Source organism: Theropithecus gelada, chromosome 8 (genome assembly GCF_003255815.1).
Source record: "Theropithecus gelada isolate Dixy chromosome 8, Tgel_1.0, whole genome shotgun sequence".
Lineage (NCBI taxonomy): Eukaryota > Metazoa > Chordata > Mammalia > Primates > Cercopithecidae > Theropithecus > Theropithecus gelada.
Genome location: NC_037676.1, coordinates 65,259,993 through 65,278,872, shown reverse-complemented (window position 1 = coordinate 65,278,872; position 18,880 = coordinate 65,259,993).

Sequence of the window (18,880 nt, the reverse complement as noted above, 5' to 3'; positions counted from 1 at the left end):
ACAGGTGCACACCACCATTCCTGGCTAAGTTTTGTATTTTTACATAGAGATGGGTTTTTGCCATGTTGGTCAAGCTGGTCTCAAACTCCTGAACTCAAGTAATTTGCCTGCTTCAGCCTCCCAAGGTACTGGGATTACAGTCGTGAGCCATCGCGCCTGGCTACAATAGAAACTTTCAACTGAGGAGTCTATATACCATACTACTTTGTGTGGCATCTTTAGATCTCTATGAAATCATTCATGTTGATGTCATTGAGTAACAAAATAATTTAGAAAATACATCAGGCACAGTTGATGGCTTCTCAGTATCTGTTTTGCATTTTTAAACAAATCAAAAATGTAATTTTAACTTTTGCTTTTGGCTATTCTTATGACTACACAGAAAGGGATGGAATCATATTTAATTGTCTTATACATGAACTGTTTTTAGTTAAAAATAACATAACTACACAAAGGAAAGGAACTGTTTATATTTTTAAAAATTACTGTCAATTACATCTGGTATTTTTCAGACTATGCATAAAATAATATGAGTTTGACTATTGTATCAGAATATTTTAATCAAATCCTGCAATTTATATTAACTTAAAAAAAAACATCTGGTAGAGGCTGGGCGTGGTGGCTCAAACCTGTAATCCCAGCACTTTGGGAGGCCGAGGCAGGATGATTGCTTGAGCGCAGGAGTGGTAGACCAGCCTGGGCAACACAGGGAAACCCTGTGTCTATTTTAAAAATAAATAAATAACCGGTAAAGACATACTGTTTGTACTGCAGTTTATAATATTTCATTTATTAAGAAAGATATCATCTCAGCTTTATATTCAACATAGCTCTCAATTTATGACATAATTTTTGTACTTTTTATAAGTATTTTATAATTTCTTAATTTTGTTATAAACTTGAAAATGAAAGAATATGGGGTCCAAAATCTGTTGAACATTTGTTCAGCTAGTTAAGTTTCAACATTAATCATATACATTAATAGTATCTTTATGTAAGGATATGTGAAGGGTGTTTTTCTTTATAAGAAAATTAGTTTAATCAGGTAAGCTGATACTTATGATTATGCATATATCTATGATAAAATTGAAAGTAATTGTGGATGTTCTTTAGAGAACGTGTTTTGATTTTGACTTAGCATTGGGAAGCTAACAACACTATAATTTTTATTAAAAAACTAGACCCTGCCTGTTTTCTAAAAAACACTTTAAATTCTTTTAAAATAAAAGCATACTATTTAAAATTGTATAATTAAAAATTATAAATGAATAAAACCACTTAAAAAGAATAAACAGTGTGAATAACAAAAAACCTCTGGCTCACCCAACTTTTGTTTCTGGAAGATTTATATCACCAGTTCCACTTCATTTATTTTTGGCTATTTCAAACACTTTCTTATGACTCTGTGGAGGAGTGATTAGTTTAGTACCCAAATAAAGGATAACATTTTAAAATGTCTTTTAAATGTGATTTTTTGATGATAGGATCAATAGCAAATAGAATTAAGATAAGTCAATCAATCTAGGCATATTTTATGATGGAACTTGGTAATGTTTACAAATGAAGCAATTCACTGAAGAATATTAAAAGAAAATTGAAATGAATGGGTAAACGAACAAAGTGTCAAAGCAAGTAATTGTCTAATTGTCCATATTACTTTAGTGATTATACCAGAAGTGCCTTTTAAAAGATTAACTGTATTATGTGCTCATTGTGTTAACTGCACAGTAATTTATTTGTTTTAATATTGTTTGAAAGAAAATAAACATCTTTCACATAAACCATAGTGTACAAGTTATTTTTTAATTTTAAAATATAAATATGAGGCATTCTTTTTCAAAAACTGCTTTTCCTTACAGAAAAAAAAATCTTAGCACATCTATTTGTCCATTACTCAAGTGTCAGTTTTTTCTTCATAAGTTTAGTGACAGGCTGGTATTCCAGCTGCTTAGTTCAACACCGTATTTCTCTAATGTGTTTTGCTGTACATAAAGGGGACCACAAACTAATCCCTAAGCCATGTATAGTCAAGAAGTTAAAAGTTCTAAGCAAAAAATGCCATAGTTTGCCACTTAATCAGATAATTTTATTTTCTTTAATAGACTTCAATTTTTAGAACAGTTTTAGGTTCTCAGCAAAATTGAGCATGAAGTACAAGATAGAGTCATTTGATTTTGAAACAATATGCTATTAGCCTAGATCATGATTTAATTTGTCAAACTAGATTTTTTCTTACAGAAATAGCACTGAAGTCCTATTGCAAATAGCTTTATCTTTGTCAATGACCTAAATTAACACTGTAGATCATAAAACAGGTTAGACATATAACCAAGAACTCCAGCCAATTAGTCAGATGGTATTGTCTGAAACACTCCTTACTGGCCTTATATATTGAATTTTGCCATACCTAGATGCTGTGGAGGAACTAGAAATGAGAGCAATAAAATTAGGATTGGCAGCTGTACAACCCTACGACTTTTCTGGTTAGCAATGACATACACCATTCTTCTTCCACACCCATACCTAGCACTCAACGGACTGTTCTCTCTCTCAGGCAATCATATTAATCTGTTAAATATCTACTTTTGATAAGTAGACTGAATTAAGTACTACAGTGACTAGGAAAATTAATCAAATGCTGCGTGGGAGTGGGAAAAATATATTCCAAATAGCTAAAGTGCAGTATATTGTAAGGGCCATTAAAGTGATTCTAATAAAGTGTTTCAAGAGTTTAACAGAAGGAAAGATAATTTCCATGTAGGGTACTGAGGATGTGTTCTTTTTTTTTTTTTTTTTTTAATACTTTAAGTTCTAGGGTACATGTGCACAACGTGCAGGTTTGTTACGTATGTATGCATGTGCCATGTTGGTGTGCTGCACCCATTAACTCGTCATTTACATTAGGTATATCTCCTAATGCTATCCCTCCCTGCTCCCCACAACAGGCCCTGGTGTGTGATGTTCCCCTTCCTGTGTCCAAGTGATCTCATTGTTCAATTCCCACCTATGAGTGAGAACATGTGGTGTTTCGTTTTCTGTTCTTGCGATAGTTTGCTGAGAACGATGGTTTCCAGCTGCATCCATGTCCCTACAAAGGACACGAACTCATCCTTTTTTATGCTGCATAGTATTCCATGGTGTATATGTGCCACATTTTCTTAATCTAGTCTGTCACTGATGGACATTTGGGTTGGATCCAAGTCTTTGCTATTGTGAATAGTGCTGCAAAAAGGAGATATTATTTGAATCAAAGCCTTTAAGGTAGCAATGAAAACTGAGGAGAAGGATACTTAAAGAAAATAAATTGAGGAAAGACTTAGAGATCAGAAAGAGTAAGGCATGTCTGAGAAATAGTAAATAGCCCTGTAATTTAATGGCATGAGTTGTATGTCTTCTTTTTCATTTCTGAGTTTATTTGAATTTTCTCTTTTTTTTCTTAGTCTAGCTAATGTTTTGTCAATTTTGTTTATCTTTTCAAAAAACCAACTTCTTGTTTCATTGATCTTTTGTATTTTTTTGGTTCTCTATTTCATTTGTTTCTGCTCTGAATTTTATTATTTATTTCTTTCTGCTAATTTTAAGTTTTATTTGTTGTTGCTTTTCTAGTTCCTTGAGGTGCATCATTGGGTTATTTATTTGGGATTTAAAGGGACAGATAGACCCTAATATAATAATAGTTGGGGACTTCAATTCTTTACTCATAGCATCGGACCGATCATCTAGACAAAAAATCAACAAAGAAACATTGGATTTAAGCTGCACTTTAGAGCAAGTGGTCTTAATAGACATATACACAACATGTCATTCAACAGCTGCAGAATGTGTATTCTTCTCATCAGCATATAGAACATTCTCCAGGTAGACCATATGTTAGGCCACAAAACAAGTCTCAATTTTGAAAAAAATCATACCAAATCTCTTTACAGCCCATAATGGAACAAAACTAGAAATCAGTAACAAAAAAACCCTTGGAAACTGTACAAATACATGGAAATTAAACAACATCCTCCTGAATGACCTATGGGTTAATGAAGAAATTAAGAAGGATATTTAAAAATTTCTTGAAACCAATGAAAATAGAAACACAACATACCAAAATCTGTGAGATACAACAAAAGTAGTACCAAGAGGGAAATTTATAAGCAGAAATGCCTACATCAAAAAAGCCTCCTATTTTTGGAGGAAAGGGATGAGTACAGGAGAGTGGTTCATTTACCTGGAAAGATCCATGTGAATCAAATTATAAGAGGCCTTAAACACCAGCTGAAGGGCACTAAGGTGCATGAATTACTTATGTGCCAGGGACTATATTAGATTTACATACATGGCATCATTTCATCTTTGCAAAAAAAAAAAAAAAAAGGTTAAATGGCATTAGACCAATTTGCACATCCTTTGCTCAGAATCACAGAGCTTTGCAAGGCAGAATCAGACTGAACTCGGCTGGCCTGGCTATAAAGTCCACATATTCCACACCACCACCATGCTCCTGTCAGATCAGATTCTGCAGGCCATGGAGATCAGTGGCCATCAAATTCTATCAGTCTTACCCAGAAATGTCTGACTCTGATCCATCTCTGAGGCTTGTCATCTTTCATCCAGTCTTCTGCAATAGCTTCCTCTTGGACTTCAGGTTTTTCATTGTTCCTCCCTTTACCCCACGCTTTCCATGCTGCCTGACTTACCTTTCTGATCTTCAGGGGAGCAGCACTGTAAGTAGGGTAAACTGCTAATTGGCACCCAAGGCCCTTCACACCCAGGAACAACCTGTTTTTTCATTCTTACATTGTAGGACTCAACTCCACCTATACTCCAGGCACACCAACCTTTTCACCACTGTGACAATATCATCCCTTCCATATAAGACACATCGGAACTGGCAGAAAGGAGTGGAGGAATGAGGTGGAAGGGAAGTGAGGAATATTTTGGACTCTGAACCTTTGTTCTTTGTCTCCTCTGTTCGACGCCCTTGTTCTGTCTGCTCATATAGAGATATAAGTCCTGCCCCGTTGTCCCCTCTGTGAAACATTCACTAACCATCCCCAGTAAGAATTCTTTGCTCCCACTTGTGTGTTCTCCTGTTTGAACTTACAGGCAGTTACCTGCCTCTCTCCTTTCTAGAAAGTATTCTTAAATGCAAACACTGTCTTTTCCATCCTTGTATAACCAGTATCTAACTAGTGTCTATCACAGGGTCAATACTCACAGGGTAGACATGGCATAGGCATATTTCTTGTTGCAAGGGTGGGTGACAGCCATCAGCGGGGACAGCCACAGGTCATACATAGTGCAAATGAAGCCTTGCACTATGCTAAATAGAGTATCATTTACTGAGAAGTTGGGATGACCTCAACAGCCCCTCATAAGCTCTTAGACTTGACTTTCTCCCTCTACTTTTTCCCACTCATTCTAAGTGTTAGCTGTCTTACAAAAGTTCTTACCCACTAGTCTTTATTTCCATCTCTAGCTTCACTCCAATGTCTCTGTTTTAAGTATCTTAACAAATTAGGTTTGATTTTTAATTTCAATTCTTTTAATCTCATATATATTCATAAATATTATAGGCTGGTCCCTAAGGGGTTGTTCAGGAGAATCATTAACCATTGTTAAATAAAAACCTGTTGCAATTTGCTTTTCTGTGTGGCTCTCTCTCCAGTCAACAATAAAACATGTGCTGCTGCTGCATTGAGCTCTTTTGGTGGGTTTCCCACAGCAGAACTTTGCTGTGCACTGTATCCCTCTCTTTCTCAGAGAATCATGCTCTTGGGAAGATGTGGGGGTCTGAGATGGGAATGGTCAGGCATAGCCCCTGCATTGTACCGGCTATCCTTCCCTTCTGCTCAGTCTCATCCACTCATGACTCAGGCCAGCCTCATTTGAGGAACTTCAGTCCATCGGTCACTTCTGAAAGTGTCTGAGATCCAATATTACCTGAATTCAGAAGGTAGATGACCCCTCCTCAGTTCAATGGTGATTGTTAACACTCCATATTTACTTCAAACTGTTGCCCACAAGGGACATAACATCATTAAACCCAACATAAAATTAACAGACCTCAAGTGCCTAGAACATATCTCCCTTGAAGGACACACTTTGTCTCCTAAAAGAATTAAGATTATCATCACTTTCCTTTCCCCTAAGGCCAAAAGACAACTCTGTTTCTAAAATACATAGGCTAATGCCAAAACTGGATCCCTAACTTTTCTGCTATTGCTCCTCCTTGAGTAGACTGTCCTAAAACCCTTTAATTGGGCTTTTGAGTCTGCATTTCAAAGCCTCAAGTTCTCTCTATCCTCTTCCCTCACTGCTAGATGCCCCAATTACTCATTAACCTTTCCCTTTTTATACACGAAAGGGATGGATATACTTCAGGTGTCCTCAGCCAAATCACAGCTCTCTTCTTCACCACCAAAACTGCTGCAAGACTACAAAGCATACAACCTTAGGTTCACATTTCATAATTTAAAAAATACAAGCCTTCAAATAGAAATTCACCCCAAAAGGAAACATTAAATTGGAGGTCTTTCAAGAGCCCCTAGAAGCAGATGATGACATGAGGAAGACTGCTTTCCCAAGAACAACTGCATGATGCCATCAGGTGGCTGACTTCTACCCAAGACACCAGAACAAGATCTCCCTATTTTTAATTCCCTCCATATTCTCCCTTTGTGTCCTTCTTATTGTCCTTATTATCCTTTTGCACTCATAAGTACAAAAGATTTCTGAGGCAAGTCTGTTCTTTTCCTTTTTGCCCTCCCTACCATTTCTTTCTTCTCTATTTCCCATTTACCTACCTTCAGAAAGGATGCTCAAAACTTATGGATGGCTTGTACTGAAGATATTACCCAATCTTAAAATCTTTCTTAAAATCATTGCTTTTATTCATCCTTTTCTTTCTTGGACCAACCATCTGATATAGTTTGGATCCGTGTTCTCACCAAATCTCATGTTGCATTGTAGTCCCCAGTGTTGGAGGTGGGACCTGGTGGGAGGTGGTTGGATCATGGGGACAGACTTCTTGTGAATGGTTTAGCACAACACTGTTGATGCTGTTCTTGTAATAGTGAATGAGTTCTCATTTTTGAGATCTGGTTTTTAAAAAATGTGCAGCATCTGTGCCCTCACTCTCTCTTGCTCCTGCTCCTGCCATGTGAGACGCTTCACTCCTTTTTACTTTTCACCATGATTGGAAGCTTCATGAGGCCTCCCCAGAAGCAGAAGCCACTATGCTTCCTGTATAGCTTGCAGAACCATGAGCCAATTAAACGTTTTTTCTTTATAAATTGCCCAGGCTCAGTTATTTCTTTATAGAAGTGCAAGACTTTACTAATATATCATCTTCCCCCAAATTATTCTTATCATTTTTAAAATCTGCATAGTTATTGATTTAGCTGTTTTCCTCTGCACAATGTTAGGAAATTCTTCCTATATTTCACATCAATCACACAAGTATCCAAATAGAATCTGAACCACTTTTATAAAAAGTCATTTTTATTTCTCTCACAATTTTATAGACAGCAGTGTTCTAGATTCTAGTTTCTGGCTTTATAGGATTTATTGTGTCAACTCCGATGACAGTACTTGTAACTATTAGTCATTTTCCCACAGAAAATACAATGTTATATGAAATAAGTTTACCATGGGGAATTGCCATGCAGAGACTAAAGATTTACATATGGAAAAGTACCAATCAAGATATTCCCCTTATAGCCATACTGTTTCCTCAACCTAGTATAGTGGAAGAGAATTGCTCCCACTTCACTTGGTTAGCCATAGAAGACAACTATTTCATTTATGGAAGAGGAAACTACTGGTATCTCCTAGAACACTGGACAGGCTGGTGTTATCTAGCCAATCTTGTCAACCCCTACCATATATATAGCTCAATTACCTTCTTAAACTATTTAAATTCTTCTCTATCCCTTTTAATGTCCATCATTGGTCTTGATGGTGCACTAGTAACTGTGCCTCCTGAAAATGTAGAGGTCGGCACCAAAATATTACTGCATTCTTCCTTTCATTGTTAGAGCTCAGAGACCCTTGAAAATGAAGCTGAGATAGTAGGAAATCTCCAGAACTTAAAGCTGCATTTGATCACATTTAGGCCACTTTTTTGCCTGGAGCAGCTGCAGTATGGGATACTCAGAGTGAAGAGAAACTCTCACATGTTCCAAGATGTAATATGGGAGATGACCATCACTGCAAACAACCAAATAAAGAACTTCACTCTTTCCACCCCAGAATTTCAAAAGACTCAATACACAGAGTTCCACAACTGACTGGCATTCAATATGACCTTGGCATCTAGAGGTGAGACATGTTTTCTTTGGAAGCAGCTGCTGCATGATTGTTATCTAAAATATCTCTGACCTCTACATCATAAACTAGAATATTTAGTTGCTAATGAGGAAATGTATGCTGCTGCCACCACAATCCTAACTCAATCAAAAAAGGACCTCGTCACATGAATTTCCTGGAATCCACTAGATTGGTTGCTTCCTGGCCTCAAGTCTTGGTTTTACTCCTTAACACACCTCTCATAGTTATTTTTCTGCTTTTGCTTATAAGTATCCCCTTGATTAAATGCCTTGTCTCCAGAGCCCTTCTCAGTTCCAGATCACCATCAGAGCATAATACAGGCATACCTCAGGGATATTGTGGGTTTGGTTCCAGACCACCCCAACAAAGCAAATATTGCAATCAAGCAAGTCATAATTTTTTGTTTGGTTTCCCAGTACATAGGAAAGTTTTGTTTATACTCTACTGTATTTTATTATGTGTGCAATAGCATTGTGTCTAAAAAAACCCCAATGTACACACCTTAAAAATACTTTATTGCTAAAAAATGCTAATGGTCATCTGAGACTTCAACAAATTGTATCTTTTTGCTGGTGGAGGGTCTTGCCTCAATATTGATGGCTGCTGACTTGATCAGAGTGGTAGTTGCTGAAGTTTGGGGTGGCTGTGGCAATTTCTTAAAATACAATAACAATGAAGTTGGCTGCATCAATTGACTCTTTCACAAAAGATTTCTCTATAGCATGTGAAGCTTTTTGTAGCATTTTACCCACAGTAGAACTTCTTTCAAAATTGGAGTCAATCCTGTCAAACCTGGTAGTTGCTTTACCCATTAAGTTTCAACAATGTTCATAGCAACTTCTCATCCAATCAAGTTTCATCATGAGGTTAGAGCAATTCAGTCACATCTTCAGGCTCAACTTCTAATTCTAGTTATCTTGCTATTTCTACCACATGTGCATTACTATCTCCACTGACATCTTAAACCACTCAAAATTATCCATGAGGGTTGGAATCAACTTCTTCTAAACCCCTGTTAATGATGGTATTTTGACCTAACCCCCTGAATCAGGAATAGTCTGTGAATGCATCTGATCCTGGGATTTTTTTTTTCTTTTTTCTTTTTTTCAGTTGGTAGGCTATTTATTACTGATTCAGTTTCACACTTCATTACTGGGCTGTCCAGGGATTCAATTTCTTCCTGGTTCAGTCTTGGGAGAGTGTTTGTGTCCAGGAATTTGTCCATTTCTTCTAGATCTTCTGGTTTATGTCCACAAAGGTGTTTATAATATTCTCTGATGATTGTGTGTATTTCTGTGGGGTCAGTGGTAATATCTCCCTTGTTGTTTCTAATTGTGTTAATTTTGATATTCTCTCTTTTCTTCTTTATTAGTCTAGCTAGTAGTTTATCTATTTTATTAATTTTTTCAAAAAAGCAGCTCCTGGATTCTTTTTTTTGTTTTGTTATTTTTCTTTTTTTTTGAAACGGAGTTTTGCTCTTGTTGCCCAGGCTGGAGTGCAATGGCACTATCTCAGCTCACCACAACTTCCACCTCCCAGGTTCAAGAGATTCTCCTGCCTCAGCCTCCTGAGTAGCTAGGATTACAGGCATTTGCCACCGTGCCCAGGTAATTTTTGTATTTTTAGTAGAGACGAAGTTTCTTCACGTTGGTCAGGCTGGTCTTGGACTCCTGACCTCAGGTGATCTGCCCACCATGGCCTCCCAAAGTGCTGGGATTACAGGTGTTAGCCACCGTGCCCTACCTCATTGATTTTTTTAATGGTTTTTGTATTTCAATCTCCTTCAGTTAATGTCTGATTTTAGTTGTTTCTTGTCTTCTAGTTTTGAGGTTGGGTTTCTCTTGGTTCTCTAGATCTTTTATTAAGTTGGTAAAAGTGTGATTGCAGTTTTTGCATTGTTGGAATTTGATGTTTGATGTCAGAACACATTCTTAAATAAATGTGGTTATGTTGTACATTGTTTTAATGCACATTTCTTGCTTTTTTTGCTAATGACTTATCACTTGCTGTTTATTTTATGTTTATTTTAGACTCTGGAAATGATGTTAGACAAAAAGTAAATTCTAGCTGTTTTCTTATTCGAGTTCAAAATGGGTCATAAAGCAGCAGAGACAACTTGCAACATCAACAATGCATGTCGGCTAGGAACTGCTAGTGAATGTACAGGACAGTGGTGGTTCAAGAGGTTTTGCAAAGGAGACAAGAGCCTTGAAAATGAAGAGTGTAGTGAACTGACATTGGAATTTGACAATGACCAATTGAGAGCAATTATTGAAGCTGATCCTCTTATAACTACATGAGAAGTTGCCAAAGAACTCAACATCAACCACTCTATGGTCATTCGGCATTTGAAGCAAATTGGGACAGTGAAAAAGCTCAATAAGTGGGCGCCTCATGAGCTGACTGAAAATTTTTAAAAAGTCATCATTTTAAGTGTCATCTTCTCTTATTCTATGCAACAACAATGAACCACTTCTCAATCAGATTGTGATGTATGATGAAAAGTGGATTTTATGCCACAACCAGAGACAACCAGCTCAGTGGTTGGACCAAGAAGAAGCTCCAAAGCACTTCCCAAAGCTGAACTTGCACCAAAAAAAGATCATGGTCACTGTTTGGTGGTCTGCTGCCAATCTGATCCACTACTATTCAGCTTTCTGAATCCCAGTGAAACCATTACATCTGAGAAGTATGCTCAGCAAATCAATGAGATGCACTAAAAACTGCAGTGCCTGCAACTGGCATTGGTCAACATAAAGGGCCCAAATCTTCTCCATGGCAATGCCTAATCACACGTCACACAACCAAGGCTTCAAAAGTCGAACAAATTGGGCTATGAAGTTTTACGTCATCCACCATATTCACATGACCTCTCACCAACTAACTACCACTTCTTCAAGTATCATCCCCAAGACTCATAATTATCAGTCTCCAAGGTCAAAATGAAAGAAAAAATGGTAAAGGCAGCTAGAGAGAAAGGCCAGGTTTTCTACAAAGGGAAGCCCATCATATTAACAGCCAACCTCTCAGCAGAAACCCTACAAACCAGAAGAGATTGGGGGCAAATAATCAAAATTCTTAAATAAAGAAATTACAATCCAGAATTTCATATCTGGCTAAACTAAACTTCATAAGTGAAGGAGAAATAAGACCCTTTCAGACAAGCAAATACTGTGGGAATTCATTACCACCAGAGCTGCCTTACAAGAGTTCCTGAAGGAAGCACTAAATATGGAAAGGAGAGACTGTTACCAGCCAGTACAAACAAAAAAACACTGAGGCACGCAGACCAGTGATACTATAAAGCAACCACGTAAACAAGTCTATGAAATAACCTGCTAACATCATGACAGGATCAAATCCACACATAACAATACTAACCTTGAAAGTAAATGGGTTAAGTGCCCCAGTTAAAAGGCACAGAGGGGCAAGCTGGATAAATAACCAAGACTCATTGGTATGCTGTTTTCAAGAGACCCATCTCACGTGCAATGACACACATAGGGTCAAAATAAAAGATGGAGAAAAATCCACCAAGTAAATGGAAAACAACAACAACAAAAGAGCAGGGATTGCAATCTTAATTTCAGACAAAACAGACTTTCAACCAACAAAGATTTTAAAAAACCAAAGAAGGGCATTACATAATGATAAAAGGTTCAATTCAGCAGGAAGACCTAACTATACTAAACATATATGCACCCAACACAGGAGCACCCAGATTCATAAAGGAAGTTCTTAGAGACCTTCAAAAAGACTTAGACTCCTACACAACAATAATGAGAGACTTTAACACTCCATTGATGATATTAGACAGATCATTGAGACAGAAAATTAACAAAGATATTCAGGGTCTGAATTTAGCACTGGATCAGAGGAACCTGATAGACACCTACAGAACTCTTCACGCAGAAAAAACAGAATATACATTCTCATTGCCACATGACATATACTTTAAAATTGATCAGATAATCAGAAATAAAACACACCTGAGCAAATGCAAAAGAACTAAAATCATAATCTCTTGGACTACAGTGCAATGAAATTAGAAATCAAGACTAACGGCAGGGTGTGGTGGCTCACACACGTAATCCCAGCACTTTGAGAGGTCAAGGTGGGTGGAACACCTGAGGTCAGGAGTTCAAGACCAGCCTGGCCAACATGGCAAAACTCCGTCTCTACAAAAAACACAAAAATTAGCTGGGCATGGTGGCATGTGCCTGTAGTGCCAGCTACTCAGAAGACTGAGGCATGAGGATTGCTTGAACCCAGGAGGTGGAGTTGCAGTCAGCCAAGATCTTGCCACTGCACTCTAGCCTGGGTGACAGAGTGAGACTCCTTCTCGAATAAATAAATAAATAAATAAATAAATAAAAATCAAGACTACGAAATCTACTCAAACATACGATTGCACAGAAATTGAATAACCTGCTCCTGAATGGCTTTTGGATAAATAATGATATTAAGGCAGAAATAAAGAAAATGAGAACAAAGATACAACCTACTGGAATCTCTGGGGCAAAGGTGAGGCAGTTTTAAGAGTGAAATTTATAGCACTAAACACCCACATCAGAGAGAAAGGTCTCAAGTTAACAACCTAACATTACAACTATTAGGTTGGTGCAAATGTAATTACGGTTTTGGACCATGAATTTTAAATCATTATAACTAGGCTCAAACATATCTTTATTATTATGTAATGCCATTCTTCATCTTTTTTTATTGTTTTCAGCTTAAAGTCTGCTTTATCTGAAATTAAAATATGAAACCCTATATTTTTTCCTTTTGCTTGGTAGATTTCCATTTGTTTGTTTTCCGTTTGCTTGGTAGATTTTTCTCCATCTGTTTACTTTGAAACTATGACTGTCATTGCATGTGAAATAGGTCTCTTGAAGACAGCATATGATGGGGTCTCGCTTATTTATTCAAGTTGCCACTCTGTGCCTTTTAAGTGGGGCATTTGGCCCATTTACATTCAAGGTTAATATTGATGTGTGCAGATTTGATCCTGTCATTGTGTTGTTAGCTGGTTGTTATGTATACTTGAATATGTAATTGCTTTATAGTGTCAATGGTCCATGTATTTAAGTGTGTTTTTGTGGTGGCTGGTAATGATCTTTTGTTTCTATGTTTAATACTCCCTTAAGGATCTTTCATAAAGTAGGTCTAGTGGTAACAAATTCCCTTAGCATTGGCTTGTCTTTTAAGATCTTATTTTTCCTTTGCTTATTGAGTTTAGTTTGGCTGGATACAAAATTATTAGTTAGAATTTCTTTTCTTTAAGAATGCTGAATATAGGCCCCCATCTCTTCTGGTTGTAGGGTTTCTGCTGAAAGGTCTGCTGTTAGCCTGATGATATTTCCTTTTTAGGTGACCTGCCCCTTCTTTCCAGCTGCCTTCAACATTTTTTCCTTCACATTGACCTTGGTGAATCTGATGACTATGTGTTTTGGAGATGGTCATCTTATACAGTATCTTTCAGGTGTTCTCTGCATTTCTCATATTTGAATGTTCTTTCTAGTGAGGTTGGAGACATTTTTGTGGTCAGTATTCTCAAATATGTTTTTCAAGTTGCTTGATCTTTCTCTCTTTTTCAGGGATGCCAATTAAGTTGTAGTTTAGTTCTCTTTATATAATCCCATATTTCTCAGTGGCTTTGTTTATTCTTTTTTCTTTATTTTTGTCTGACTGAGTTGATTCAATGAAACAATCTTTGAACTATGAGAGTCTTTCCTCACCTTGGTCTATTCTGCTGTTAATACTTGCAATTTTATTATTATATTATTTTAGTGAGTTTTTCAGCTCCATCAGATTGGTTTGGTTCTTTCTTAAAATGGTTATTTTGTCTTTCATCTCTTGTATGATTTTATTTCAACTTTCTCCTGAATCTCAATGATCTTCATCCCTATCCAGATTCCAAATTCTATGTCTCTCATTTTAGCCATTTCAGCCTGGTTAAGAAACATTGCTGAGGAGTTACTACTATCATTTGGATGTAAGAAGACACTCTGACTTTTTGAGTTGCCAGAGTTCTTGCACTGGTTGTTTCTCAGGCCAGGAACACAGTGGCCTGATGTTCCTTTAGTCTTTAAAGTTGCTGTCTTTTGGATGGGGTTTTTTGCTTTTATATTCCTTAATACCATAAGAGTTTGACTGTGGTATAAGTTGGGTTTAGTTGACTGGTTTTCTTTCTGGAAGATTTCAGGGGACCAAAGCTCAGCTAAGTACTCTTGAGCTGCTTGCTGTAATCCTGGACGTCTAGTACCAGGCCCATAGGTTTGTTCTCTGGCACCTTGAGGTTAAGCACCTACTGCACCTTAGGGGTTAAGGTGCTCCCAGTCTGCTGGTAACAATACTCTGATGAGGAGTGCCAACCAAAGCACTTTGTCAGGGTGGTGGCAGTGGAGTCAATGCTTGCACATGCATGTCAGGAACAGCTATCAGTGGTGTCCAGACAAAACTATTAAAACCAACTATAGCTATGCAAATTATTAATGAATACAAATTACCAAATATGTAAATTTTGACATCAAAATAATGAAATGTGGGTGGGAGGGAGTGAAAGTGTAGAGTTTTTATATGCAATTAAAGACAAGTTTTATCAGATTAAAGTAAACTGTTTTAAGGATAAGCTATATTATGTAAGCCTCATGGTAATCACAAAGCAAACATTTATAGTAGTTACACACAATATAAAAAGAAAGGATAAAAAGTATACAACCATACAAAGCCACCAAACCACAAAGGAAGATAGTAAGAGAGAAAGAAGGAAGCAAAAGACCTATAATACAATCAGAAGAGAAATTACAAAATGGCAGTGGTAAGCACTTACTTGTCCATAATGACTTTCAACGTAAATGGATTATACTGTCCAATAAAATACATGGAGCAGCTGAATAGATTTAAAAAAAGCAAGATCTAATCATAAGCTGCATACAAGAGACTCACTTTAGTAATAAGGACACACACAGACTGAAAGTAAAGGGATGGAAAAGATATTCCATGCAAATAGAAACGAAAAGAGAGCTGGGGTAGCTATACTTATATCAGACAAAATAGATTTAAGTTAAATACTACAAAAAGAGAAAAAGAAGGCCATTACATAACAAAGAATTTAAATCACCACAAAGACATAACAATTGTAAATATACACCTACCTAAGATCAGAGCACCTAAATACACAAAGCAATTACTAAATGATCTAAAGGAAAAATAGAATTTAATAATATTACAGTAGGGGCTCTCCATATTCCACTTGCAATAATGGACAGATCGTCTAGAGAGAAAATCCATAAAGAAACCATGGACTTGAATTACACTTTAAATAGACCAAATAGAAATACACACAACACTGTATCCAATAGCAACAAAATAGACATCCTTCTTAAGTGCACATAGAACATTCTCCAGGATAGCCCATATGTTAATGCACAAAACAAATCTTAACAAATTTAAGAGAATTGAAATCATATTAAGAATCTTTTGAGATCACAATGGCATGAAATCAGAAATCAATAACCTCCAGGATTACAGATATCTTGGAAAATACACAAATGTGTGGAAATGAAACAACATTCTCCTAAACAACCAATAGGTTAAAGAAGAAAGCAAATAGAAGATAAAAAATTACCGGCCGGGCGCGGTGGCTCAAGCCTGTAATCCCAGCACTTTGGGAGGCCAAGACGGGAGGATCACGAGGTCAGGAGATCGAGACCATCCTGGCTAACACGATGAAACCCCGTCTCTACTAAAAAATACAAAAAAAAAATAGCCGGGCGAGGTGGCAGGCGCCTATAGTCCCAGCTACTCGGGAGGCTGAGGCAGGAGAATGGCGTAAACCCGGGAGGTGGAGCTTGCAGTGAGCTGAGATTCGGCCACTGCACTCCAGCCTGGGCGACACAGCGAGACTCCGTCTCAAAAAAAAAAAAAAAAAAAAAAAAAAAAATACCAAGATAAAAAAAAAAAAAAAAAAAAAAAAAAAAAATTACCATGAGACAAACGAAAATGTTAAGACAATATATCAAAACTTATGGGAGACAGCAAAAGCAATCTTAAGAAGGAAATTCATAGCAATGAACATCTATATCAAATAAAGTAAGGTTACAAATAATCTAATGTTACCACTCAAGAAACTAGAAATATAAGTATAAACTAAGCCCAATGATAGCAGATGAGAGGAAATAACAAAACTCAGCACAGAAATAAATGAAATAGAGACTAGAAAAACAATAGAAAATGTCAACAAAACTAAGTTGGTGTTTTGAAATGATAAACAAAGTTGACAAACCCATGGCTAGACTAGGAAAACAAGAGACTACTCAAATAAGATCAGAAGTGAAAGAGGAGACATTACAATATGCATTGCCTATATCTACTATAATAGACATATATACACACACAAATCAATATGTGATACACCACATTATTAAAGGATGAAAATCATATAATGATTTCAATACATGCAGAAACAACATTTGAAAAAACTCAGCATCCTTTTATGATAAAATTCTTAACAAATTGGGTGTAGGTATGGAGGGAATGTACCTCAGCACAATAAAGGTTACATATGACAAACCCTTAGCTAACATCATTCTCAATAGTAAAACACTGAAAGCTTTTCCTCTAGTGACAAGACAAGCATGCCTATTCTCACCACTTCAATATAGTACTGGAAGTCCCAACTAGAGCAATTAGGCAAGAGGAAAAATTGAAGCCTAATAGGAAATGAAGAAGTGAAAATATCTCTATTTTCTGATGACATGATCTTATATGTAAATCCACCAAAAAATTATTAGAACTGATAAATGAACAGTAAAGTTGCAGAATACAAAATCAACATATAAAAGTCAGTAGCATTTTTACATACTAATAACAAATTAAAATGAAATTAACAAAACAATCCCATTTAAAATAGTAACAAAACACTAAATACTTAGGTGTACATTTAATGAGTAAGCAAAAGTCCTGTACACTGAAAACTATAAAACACATGAAAGAAATTGAAGAAAATACAAGTAAATGGAAAGATACCTCATGTTCACGGATTGGAATAGTTAATATTGTGAATGCGTCTATACTACCTGCAGCAATCTACAGATTCATTGTAATCCCTACAAAAATTCCAATGTCACTTTTTTCACATAAATGTAAAAAAATCCTTAAATTTGTATGAAACCACAAAAGACCCCACATACCTAAAACAATCTTGAGAAAAAAAAATCAAAGTTGAAGGCATCATACTCTGTGATTTCAAGACACATTACAATTATAGTAATTTAATCAAAATATCATTGTACCGGCATAAAAATACGGGCATTGACCAATGCGCCAGGATCGAAGGCCCAACACATATGTTGTCAATTGATTTTTGACAAAGGTGTCAAGAACACACAACGGGGAAAGGGCATCTTCTTCAATAATCAGTGTTGGGAAAAACTGGAAATTAGATCCTTATCTCTCACCATGTGCAAAAATCAACTAAAGTGAATTAAGCACTTAAATATGAGACCCGAAACTGTAAAATGACTAGAAGAAAACATAAGGGAAAAGCTTCATGACATTGGTCATTCATATTTAATATTTTGCTATTACAAAAAGATGCTCCAAAAAGCATACTTACACATATTTTTTGTTCACAGGCACATGCATTAATCTAGATACATACTTATATCTAAGAAGTACTGGGTTACAAAATATGTAGATCTTCACCTTTACCAGATATTGCTTAATTTTTCTCAAAAATAGTTACAATAATTACAATTCCACCAGAAATGCAGAAAACTCTCATTTTACTACATCCTTCACTTATTATCAAAGGCTTACATTTTTGTCAATTTACAGAAACCTGCTTCCAAAGACCGAGGAAGCAGGGAGACTAAAGAGGCTGACCAATCCAGTTTCTCAGAAAGAAACACTTAATAGAGACAAACAGAAGCAACCCTTGCACTTGCTCTCCTGAAAGTATGCTTTATTTAGCAAGATATAAGGGTAAAAAGAAGTGCGACTAGTTAGCTCTCAGACTATTGTGATCACTGGGGACGTTAGATAAGCATCTTTATGAGGGATTACGTATGTATGTTATGAACATTGTTTAAAGACCTTTGCTGCAGAACACTTTGGTATGCAGTGGGTCAAACATCAGTTCCCAAGATAGTTTTGCTTCAAGTTGGTGTCACTCTTGCCACGAAACAGGCTGTTTTTCTGCACAGTCTAATGGATGTGACATATTATCTTGTCTTAACTTGCATTTTTCGGATGACTACAGAAAGTTTGGCTTGCTGTTCACATTTTTTCCATTTTTCTAGCGTGTCATTGTTCTTATTACCTCTTTGCATATTTTAGAAATACTTTATATTTTATAACTACGTTTTCCAAGTTTGTGCTTTAACTTTAATTTTCTCAGTTATTAGTCAATTTTTAATTAACATTTTTATTTTTAATGTTTTTTGAAACTTCCGACCGCCAAAGTTGTGAACACATATTTCTATATTTTCTTATCAAAGTATAATATTTTGCCTTTCGTATTTACATATTCACTTCACCTGGAGTTTATTTTTGTGTG